We start from the raw sequence: 11,409 nt of genomic DNA on the forward strand, positions 1-11,409 counted from the left end.
GTGACACGTGCCAGGTGACACTTAAGAACCCGTGAGCAGGTGAACTTGCTTTCGCTCGATGGAATCTTACTCATCGGCCCTGGCATCTTCCGAGCTCCAGTTATTTCTCGTTAGTCACGTGGCTTTTCCTATGCTCCGCTGGTCTTGGCTGGCTGCCTGCCGAAGCCAGTTTATCTCACAGTCAGCAGCCAGAGCCTGCCCAGTTTCAGTTTTCTCTTTCCTGAGACCCATCGGGCACAACCTTTGGGCTGGCACTTCCGAGTTCCCTGGGGTCACGACAGCTCAGTCCAGGGATCAGCTAGACCAGGGGTCCCCAAACTACAGCCCGCGGGCTGCATGTGGCCCCCTGAGGCCATTTATCCGCCCCCGCCGCACTTCCAGAAGGGGCACCTCTTTCATTGGTGGTCAGTGAGAGGAGCATAGTTCCCATCGAAATACTGGTCAGTTTGTTGATTTAAATTTACTTGTTCTTTATTTTAAATATTGGATTTGTTCCCGTTTTGATTTTTTACTTTAAAATAAGGTATGTGCAGTATGTATAGGGATTTGTTCATAGTTTTTTTTATAGTCCGGCCCTCCAACGGTCTGAGGGACAGTGAACTGGCCTCCTGTGTAAAAAGTTTGGGGACCCCTGAGCTAGACGTTCAGATCTGCCCAGTCACCTCCCACAGCCTCAGGGCAGAGGTTTTGGAAGAAATCCTCCCCTCCCTAGTCTGACACATGCCTCTAGAATGATTCAAATGATAAGTGCCCATTTCCGGGGTTCACAGTGACAAATGCAGGAATGGGTTGATGGCTTCATCAAGCAGCTGGTCATGGACAGGAAAGTGCTGAGTGTGGGAGGAGCAGGGAGGGCCAGCAAGGAACTCTGGCCACAGCTGCCCGCCAGCCTAGACTGGACACAGAGCAGACTTTCTCTCTAAGGGCTCTTCAGGTCTGAAATCCTGTGAATCCTAGGACACTACACTCACTCAGACGGGTCGGCCTCCAGGGAGTGGCTGGCCTACTGTCACTGGACACTTTTCCAAGTGACTGTGGGATTGAGGATCTGTAAAGGCAGGGCCAGGGCCACCATCAGAGCAGCCCGGCCCATGCAGGTTCGCACTGGATTCGGACAGTCGGTAAAGAAACAATGGAGCCAAAAACTGATGGGCTGTCATCTTTAATTCTAGCTTGCACCCGGTGGGCAAGTAAAAAACACACACTGGGCTCCAAAACCCACTCACATTCAGTGCTCACAAAGCTACTGACTTATCCGAGTTTTCTAGAATCAAAGGTTTCTAGCTCACCAGACTTATTCACCTCTGTTCTCCATCTCCTTCCTTCTCCCTGCATAAACTCTACACAAACTGGCCTCTCACTCAACACTCCGGCATCTTGGCTGCTTCTCCTGGCCTCTTCCACGTGGCCTTTTTCTGCTCTCCTCTGCTCTCTCCTCTAATGCTAATAATCCGAGGAACCGAGAGCGCAAGCTCCTGTTCTGCCCCTATTTTATAGTGTAGAAATCCAAACCTTTAATCCAATATACAAAATAGGGAAGTCTCTAATACAAAGTCACTTTCTGAGGCCTGATGGGATTGTACCACCCCACATCAAAAAGGGTGGGAAAGGCTTAATCCCAAAACCAAGCCCCAGGCTACAGAGACACACATTAATATCACCTGGGTGACGGCCTCCTCGTGGGCAGCGTCATCTTTTACAAAGTGAGCATAATATATTTTATCTGCCCAACAGGATCCTTGCTCCTGACTCCCAGGGTTTCCCTAACTCAACAGGGGGGGGCAGGTTTTGTGGAATACCAGCCCGCAGCCCGGTGGCTAGCGCAGGCCCCTGCCCAAATCCGAGTGCCCCGCAGGAGGGGACAGTCTTCAGATAATGGAAGCGGGCTCTTTCCTGTCCGAGGAGAGACCGCTCTTTAAAGGAAAAAGTGAGCAGGACCAGGGTGCTGCCTCTAGAGCAGAGGGTCGGAGAGAATAATGACCTTCTGCCCTCCGTGGTTCAAACCTGGGCTCGACAGCACCGTCCTTCCCTGACTTCACCCAGGCCGCCGACCCCCTCGGTGCCTCAGCCTTGGGACCTCGGGAGCAGCTGCCCCCCGGGCCGACTGTGGCTGTGAAAGTCCCCAGACACGGACGTGAACTTCGTGCGCCAGCTCTCTTCCTCTCCGGGCTTCTCTGCCCATTTCGGTTTCTATCTTGAATGTTATTTTATTCCCTTTCCGTAGCTTTCATTTAAGTGCTTTTACCCACGTCGTTTAAAACGTTTCCCAGGAAGCTGAGGAAACTCACACCCGCAGAGTATGGACAGATCGGGATATGACACAGTACCAAGTCACCCGGGCTTGGAACCGTCATCCTCTCTGCGGTTTGTGGACAAAATCTGAGATTTCCTCATCATCCCGCAAAAAGAACCAAAAACACATCTTTTGGCCCATAACCACTTTCGTTTTAAATTTTCCTAAATACTGACAGTTATTTCTTGGCTTGTTCTTGATATCAACCTGGAAGTACCCGGCCTGGAAGCTGGCAGTCTTACCCCCAGCTCCCTCCCCCGCGGCCCAACTCACTCAAATTCCTGTATCCACCTGCTGCTGACCTTGGCCTCCACCACGGACAAGCGACTCTTTCCACAGCCCACTCTCCTGACTCCCAAGAGGAAAGGGCCCCGCGTCCCTCTCACAGCGTAACGGGAAGGGTCTCACGGTCTTTCTTTTCTCGCTCTGTCTCTGCATTGCGCATTGCAGTCGTCTGAGGCACAGCCTTGGCCGTGGGCTTTGCGACTCGCCCGCCGACCGTTTACCAAGGGCGGATGCTTTTAGTCAATGCCAAGAAGCCGCCAGCAAAAGTCGGTGCTGGGACGGAGCTCCCTGCCTTTTCTGGGTCTTCTCATGGCAGCGGCGAGCAGGGACCCGGGAGGGAAGGCCCTTCGTGAACATTTATTGAATACTTTCTACCTGGATGGGTGCTCGGGCTCCTCCACGGTAAACGGAGGGGGACAGACATGCTTCTGAAACAGGAGAGGGGCTATTGTTGTCATCAGCGTGGACTGTTGATCTGTTTCCAAGGAGTCCGGCTGTCTGTGTTTAGTCCTGCTGCCTCGGCTTGATAAGGCTTGACAATGCGCACACGACACACACAGCACGCACACACACACACACACATGCACGCACACACACTGGTTCCATGCTCGGATATTTTATTCGCTAATGTAGGAAACAAACAAAAAAAAGGGGGTGGGAAGGAAAGTTTGTTGGAGCCCCCAGTCCACGAGCAGACAGAGGAAGGAAAAGGATCACGCCGGAGACCGGCGAGGCGGAGCTGTAATCTGTCACGTGCTTTCCCACGCGGCAGCCCCTCTGAACCTGGCCTCTACCTTCTGGGAAGGGGCGGGCGGATGTTATCGTCTCCTCTGTCACGTGCTTTCCCACGCCGCAGCCCGTCTGAACCTGGCCTCTACCTTCTGGGAAGGGGCGGGCAGAGGTTATCGTCTCCATTGGCCTCTACAAAACCGAAAACTCAAAAAGGATATCAGTGAACTTCCCCAGGTTACAAATTCCATCAGCGGCAGGGCGGAAACGAGAGTCCCCGATTTCCCTTTCCAGACCAGCACTGGTCCTGCTGGTGCCGTCCGTCTGTCCTCAGATATCAGGCATGTATTCAACCCTTGGTGTCAAGTTTGGCTTTTTTTTTTTTTTTTTTTTTTTTTTCTTAATGGGTGTTCACTATCTTCCCACTCAAGAACCCTGAGGGTGGGGCCGTGTCCTATTCAGATTCGATTCCCTATATCTGAGCACAATTCCTTTCACCAGGTAGAACCTCAATAATATCTAATAAAAAAGAAGATTGTTTTGCTGGACCAAAGTAACAAACACTTTTAAACACCAGCAGAGGGATCGCTTCTTGTTTATACACCTGCGGCCGACAGCTGATGTGGATGAACGTGACCCAGAGGCACGGTCCACGGTGTGGCCGTCAGATGGCTCATTCATCACTGACCGAAGGCACCCTCTCGAGCTGGTGTAAACGAGATGAAGAGCTCTTGGGAGGCTGCAGCAAACACGCGCCAGGCCTCTGGGTTCTCTGTCGGGGGTCACAGCACTTAACGATTCATCTTCTGATTTAAGATTCCAGGAAGCGTGTGGGGATGCACTGGGCGGAGGGAGCCCGCGGCGAGAGGCCCGCCTGCCCCGCGGAGGAGAAATCCTTCCTGCAGGACCGCACTTGACGGCCGCAAGCAGCGGCACTTGGGTCCAGAGTTGTGCGTGGGTTGTTTATTTTTGAAGCTCCCTCATACAAACAGCAAAAACTGGATTTAGGAGGCTAAATGAGAAACATGCTCTGGAAGGGACCTTTAGAGGGAACATTTTAGAACAAAAATGTACAGTAATTTTTACCGTACTCTGGTCTTGGAAGCAAATTCATTGACTTGGGATTGAACACTGCTGGCTAGTAGGCCCTCAGCCCCATTGCAGTGCTTCCAAATGCAACCCACGTCCTTCCACAGACTGGGGTCTTATTTTCAGTGGCAATGGAGGTGGATGGGTCCTGTGTCCCCGAATTCTTTGTGGTTTGTTCTCAGTTGTCCCGCACCTCTGACCCACTGACCCACCATCATGAGTGGAAATGGCCCGGCTAGAGGCAGCTCAACCCCAGGCAGAGCGCACCGGCCAGAAAGGCAGCCCACGGGACAGGCGCGGGTCAGCGCCCTGGCTCACTGCGCTCCCTGCCCTTGTTCCTGCCGTGAGCGTGACACCTGCCATGGCACCGTGACGTGGCCTTTAATCAGCGCCGGGTCCCTGCGACGACCGCACGCCATCTACCAGCCCACAGACATGGAGCCCCGAAAACGGCCTGCACAGTGACTGCGCGGCGTCATCGAGCAACGGGTGAAAAGTCTAGGGGTGGCTGCTGTGAGCCGGGGGTCCCCATGGTCACAGGACTTGCAGGCCGGTAGGAGGAGAGGCACCGAGAGGCCCAGGGGAAATCACAATGCCTGCTGACCAATGCTCTGTTCGTGGGAGAATTGTCGCGGGCCGTTGAGACCACAAGGGAGGGGCCACGGATGCAGCTTTGTGTTTGGGCGGGGCGGGGGGGGGGGCGGGGGACGGGGGATGCCACCACGCATGCGCGCAGACTGGTCCTCAGGGGTTCCCGGGGTTAAATCGTGGTTGATATTTATTTAAACCAGGAGGTTTAGTTAGCTAGACAGAGGGCCGGGGTGTGGAGAAGATAAAAGAGCACGTACAAAGACACAGGGACTTAAAAAAAATAAAAAATATATATATACACACACACACACACACACACACACACACACACACACACACACACCCCATTAATTCCACAGGGTTTGGACAGTCCTGCCACATTGTACTTGTGTTCTCTGTGACCGGGCAGGGCTGCGGCCAGACGCTGGGCAAGGCTGTATCTGGAGCCGCTGAGAGCTGTCGCCCACAGCAGTTGTTTTCTGCTGACAACGTGGCCGGGTCGGGGTAGATCCTTAGTTGCATTCCCACCTCACGTGCATCCAGGCTGCAGACGGGGGGCACAGCTCGCTGTGTTTCCCGGAACCCAGGGCCGGCCTTCTGTATGCTTTGGAAGCTTAGGAAATACTGAGGGCTAAAGAAACAAACAAACAAAAAAAGATAAACAGCAAAGAAAGGTCAGCCGCCAGCAGGCTGGAACTCCCAGAATTTTCAAGGGAGCAGCAATGTTTATCCCACTGGGTTTTGGGGGTTTTCATTGTTTTTTTTTTTCCTAGCCAACTTTATTTAAGCTTCAATTTGAAAAGCTCAGTCACAAAGATCCTCACTAAGTAGTATGTTGGCAACCCAAAAAGTCACAGCCCCTCTGACTTGACTTAGTCAACTCGGTTGATTAAGGAGGCCAACATCAGGCGCTTCGAGTCCCCTGGAAGGTTAGTTAGCTCCAAGGAGGGTGAGCAAGCAGGTTCGTCTGGTCCCACCCGAGACCCACACCCGAGCTCGGGCCAGGCTAAGGGAGACAGCACCACGGACAGCGTGTGGCCCATGTTGTAGACAAGGCACTGGCCCAGGTGTTGTTGCCATGAACACGGACAAGAAGTGGTTTCTGCCCTGATGGGGGACCTGGAGCACAGTAGTTGCTCAATAAATATTTGTTGAGAGACTCTGTGAACACAGGCCCACATATTTAAACAAAGCACTTACCATAAAATACGTTATGGCTCTGTTGTAATAGTGGGACTCTCTCCGAGGCCGCGGAGGTTACTGCGTCCTCTGAACTCTTTGCAGTCTCTGCAGAAGGCCAGCTCCCTCCCTTAGGTCCTGAGGGAGCCCCACCACAGCTTCTGAAGACAGGAAGAGCTCCAGCTGCCGGAGGGGCCCGGCTATAGATGGCAGCGGAAACCTCTATAGCCACGGTCCCCTCTGCTGGACACAGCTGTCGGACGCAGGGTCACAGCACGTGGCTAAGTGAACCCCGGTCATCCTGAGAGAACGAACGCCCGACCCCAAGGAATTCACGTTTCTAAGCAGCAGGACTCCACTCCAGCCCTTCAGGCCCGGCTTTAGTGCTCACGGACACCGAGAAGAGCATCCCGAGAGCAGGGATCGGTGACATCACTTCCTGATGCAGAGGACAAACATACTGCCTTCCTCTGAAACCTGGAAAATCATGTTCATTGGTGCAGGTGGCCAGAGGCAGCGTTCTGGGGCACGAGAATTAAGTTCTGATGTGTTTACAGTGGGCTAAGCATTGTTCTGTGTTCTTTACCTGCGCTGATTTGTTTAATCATCACAAGAACCACATAAGGTGGTCTCTGTTATCATTTCCATGAGAGAGACCAAGTAAATTGGCCAGGAAGTGACAAAGCCACGGTGAGAACCCAGGCCGGACCTCCTAACCACAACAGGGCAGCATTTGAAGGTCCAAAGATGAGAGAGCGGGGCCTTCTGGGGCAATGGTAGTCGGCATAAACGGGACAGAGTACTCCTGAGGGGGCATCAGAAGCCAATGACAGTGGAGAGGTAAGGGGCCAGATATGCAGGGTCTGTGTACGTACGCTGCTGAAGCCTGTATTTAATTCTGAGAACAGTTGGAACCATGAAAGGCCTTACACCCAGGATTGGCTCCATGCTCGGGAAGATGCCGGCCACAGAGTAGAGGAGGGACTGCAGAGGGCCAGTGAGCAGGAGACCAGCTAGGACAGGAACGGAGCTAACTGTACGGGTGATGGATGGGGGGCCCGAGGGAGGGGACACGGTGGGGGAGGGGAGCTGTAGGGTCACATAAATGACAGCGTGTATAGACCCAGGGCGGATCCTGGCTGGAAAGGAGAGAGGAGGACCTCCAGGTTCGGGACGGGGGCAGAAGCTCTGCCGTTAAGCGGAGCAGGGACTATAAGAGGGGCTCCTGGTTCCGGAGAAAGACCGTGTGTTCAGCGGGAGAACATTACATTCGAGATGCCCGTTCCAACTACCAACTGTTACATAACAAGCCGGTCATTAAAGACACTAATGTATGATTGGCGCTCATGGTTCTGTGAGTCAGTGGGGTTCCGCTGGGCAGTGCTGGCTTGTGGACTCACAGAAAATCACTGTCTGACATTGGCTCGGTTGGGCTGGTTGTCCAAGGTGGCCCGGTGACAAGGTGGCAGTCCATGCAGACTTTCAGACGAGTTCAGCTGGCCTCTTCCACCCACATGTGGCTTCTCCGTGTGGCTGGTGACGAATGCAGTCTCTTCGGGACGTACGGTTTAGAGAAGTTTCATCATCATTCACGTTACAGGTTTCTGGATCAGGGAAAGATCTGGGCTGGGGAGCTGGCTGAGGAGACAATCAGTACGTAGGTGGTGATTGAAGCCTGGGGTGGAGATGAGGTCTCCCAGGGAAACCGTGCAGAATCCAACAAGAATAAGAGCAGGCAAGGGCCCTTGAGACACCATCGTCTAGAGAAAGGAGGGGCAGGCCCCCTCTTCCCTGAGAAGGAAGAAACGAAAAGAATACAAGGGAAAGGAGCCAGCAGGGGTAACCGAGTCAGCCAGTAATCAACTCACTACATCCCATAGTTCTCTAAATGGGTGCTTAGAGTCACTTACAGTACAAAGCAAGAACAACAGGATCTGTATGTATTGATGACTAGTGATCTGGACGCCCCTTCCCCCTTGCTGACCCCACTGAAACTTTCCCTCCCCTCTCCTTGAGTCCTCGAACCTTACACAAAGAAATCACATGCCCATCGCTTAGATACTGTAAAGACATTAACTTGTAAGAAAATCAACTTCGGGGAGCCCGTGTTTTGTAGCTACAGACTTCACATGCTCCGCCGGCTTTAATCAATCCGACCTCCTTCATCAAGTTGTCGGGGTGTTTTTGTCCTCCTTTGATTCCTGCAATAGTCTGAAGGGTAAGCAATGAAACAGGGAGCCCCTGGAGGAGGCTAAGAATGCAGGACACTGGGAGCGGAGAAACCCACAAAAGAACATGCCTGCATAGATCGCAGGCAGCATGGCAAGAAACGGAAGTTGTCTGGGAGGCACAGTCACGGGGGACCTGAAAAACGACTTTTAGAAAATTTGACAAATAGGTGGTCGTGGGTGACCTTAGTAAGAATAGGAAAAGCAATAATAATAATAATAATAAAACAGACCATGGTGAAATAGACAATGAGTGGTAGAGAGAGAGAAAGGCAAGACGCTCTCACGTGACACAATGGAAGGAGGGTTTATATTTTCGGGTGGGTACAGTGAGGACTCTGGGCAGCTCACCTGCTTGCATGGATCGGCATATTGGCTCTCCCAGCTGTGCAGCGTTGCTCACTGGAGTAACTTAACTTTGTAAGAAGAAGAGATTAGGACACAGACAACAGAGACTGAGGGACAACCATGTGAGGACGCAGCGAGAGGGTGGCCATATACAAGCCAAGGAGAGAGGGGCCTCAGAAGAACCCAAGTCTGTCCACACTTTGATCTCAGACCTCCAGCCTCCAAAGCTGTGAGAAAACAGACTGTGGCTGTTGGAGTCACCCGGACTGTGGTATTTCTATTCTTGCAACCCTAAAGAACAAACTGATACATATCAGTAAAGTCTCATTGGTAGAATCTAGGTGGCAAATATGAACAACGTTCACTACAAAAAAAAAATCGTTTCAACTCTGCTGCATGTTTAAGTTTTCTGTAGGAAAATGTTGGAGGGAAAACATTGCCGTGCAGGACAGAGTTAGAGGACAGGTGTGAGAGGCGGGCGGAGGCTCCTGCCGCGGCCGTAAGTGAAGAATGAGGGAAGCTTGTACGAGGGGGCGATAGTGAACTTGAAAGAAACGTGCAGGTTCTGTCCGTCCGTTGGAGAGAGAGACAGCCGACTGTCTGAGAGGTCGGGTCTGGGCTACGGTTGGAAAGACGGAATTGAGGATGACGGCTCTGTACTTCTAACCACCCGGTGGCCAGCGGCGTTCACTAACACAGAAAATATCAGAGTTCCAGGAGGGAAGCCCAGGCTTTGGTTCAGTCCAGCTAAGTGTAAAATGACTGTGACGTCTCCAAGTGGCCTTGTCAGGCAGCGGAGTTAAACACGAGGCTTGGAGGATGCAACACGTGTCCACAGCTTAGCCCCAGGCCCGATGCACAGTGAGCATATTAACACACTTTGTATTCTTTGCAATTATTTTAATTGTTACAGGAGATGTGCACAGAGCTGGCTCTATTACCATTAGGTATTGGTACATATGTGTACAAGTCTGCCTTAGAAAGAAGATGAGATTAGAAATGTAGTTGAAGGTGAGGCGCTCAGTGAAGTGCTCACGGAAAGCCCGTGAACAAGGTCCTGTACGGGATACGACAGTGCTCGTTGTGTCCCGGGAGCATGGCCATCCCTCGGGCCACGTCACTTCCCCGTCACCTTGGAGAAATGAGAATTTCTTCTGCATTCAGTAACTCATTCTAATGTTTAGTAACTGCTGCAGTTGCTTTAAAAAAAAATTTTTTTTTTGAATTTGTCTAAATATAGTGAGAGCTCAAAATTGGTTCCAGAATGCAGCTCCTTAAAATCCTAATATAAGGGATGATTATGTTTATGTTTACCTGACATGCTGAGGTCCCTGGGTGGCCCTGCAAGGCTGTCGTCTTGGGGTGCAAAATTTTAATGGAGAACTGACAACTTTGTTAGGATTCTGTATGCTTCCTGGGCTGCAGGGCACAGAGAGGGCCCCTAGATTAACCACGCAGGCAGGGAAATGGGGGGAAATGAAAACCTGTCAGCATCCGTGTCATGATTTTAGCATTAAACCTTCAGGGAGTAGAAGTGTCACTCAGAGCACCTCTGCCGTTGCCTGAGCAGCATCAATGTCACCAGCTGCCTGACACACTCATTTTGGGCTTGCCGAAATGCTCACGTCCCCTCCCCCATCAATGCATGCCCTCCCACTCCTCAGTGGAAACAAGACCAGCATTTGCTCCAACTCAACAGAAAACCGGTAGCAAGCGCGATCTTAGTCCCGACTCTTTTTTCCGCGGGAACAGCTCATGCGCGTGACGACCTGCAGGGGGGCCACTCTCAGTCCCGTTGCGTTCCATCTCCCTAGCAACGGTCCTGTGATGTGGTTGGTCCCTGTGAGTATCCCCCTTTTGCAGACGAGGTATCTGGCGCTGGAGAGGTGACGTGATCTGCCCACCCGGGAAGGAAGAGATTGGGAGTTCAAAATGAAGTCAGACGGTCAACAGAGAAAGATCTCCCGACTGCGGTGTCCTCGGCATCGCGGAGGGCCTGGGCGTCAAGAGCCCAGAGGGGGAGGGTGTCTGGCTGCGCCTCCTGAACCCTCAACCACAGCCACGAAGCCGCGTGACCTCTTCTCTGCTGCTGAGGGTTCCGCTGGACGAGCGGCCTCTGCTCTGTGTGGGTTTGGGGACTTCCCTGGCAGACCCTCCTAACCCCCACCTCGTGCCTGGAGTGCTTTTTCTAGGGCATAAACCTTCAGCTCTCCCAGCCGAGAGGCAGCTGAGTACAGATACCCCTTCCAAAAGCAATGGCAGCTTACCTTCACAGCGCGCTAGACGAGACGTGTGTTGAGACCCTTCCGTCTGGGTTAGATCTAGCTATTGGAGATCGGGGAGAAAGGGGGAAAGAGTGGCTAGGTACCGAGGGTCAGAGAGGGACCAGGAAGCTATTCAGAAATAAGCACGGTGGCTCTGAAGTCAAACGTCACCGACCGGGTTGCTGATGCCAATCAGCCCAACCCCAAAAAAGAATTAAATAATGGTGTGTACCAGTCCCCTGCCTCTCCCTTCCACTCTGGGTCCTTGCGTGGCTGCTGTGGGAGGCATCACACCGCAGCAAAACCAGCGCCCCCTCCCGGCCCCTTGTCCCCCTTGCTGCTCTCTCTGTGCATTTGAGAAGCTGGTTGTTTGGAAGTCTGTCGCTGGTACAGCTTGGTGCTG

The sequence above is a fragment of the Saccopteryx leptura genome, chromosome 11 (genome assembly GCF_036850995.1).
Source record: "Saccopteryx leptura isolate mSacLep1 chromosome 11, mSacLep1_pri_phased_curated, whole genome shotgun sequence".
In the NCBI taxonomy this organism is placed as follows: domain Eukaryota; kingdom Metazoa; phylum Chordata; class Mammalia; order Chiroptera; family Emballonuridae; genus Saccopteryx; species Saccopteryx leptura.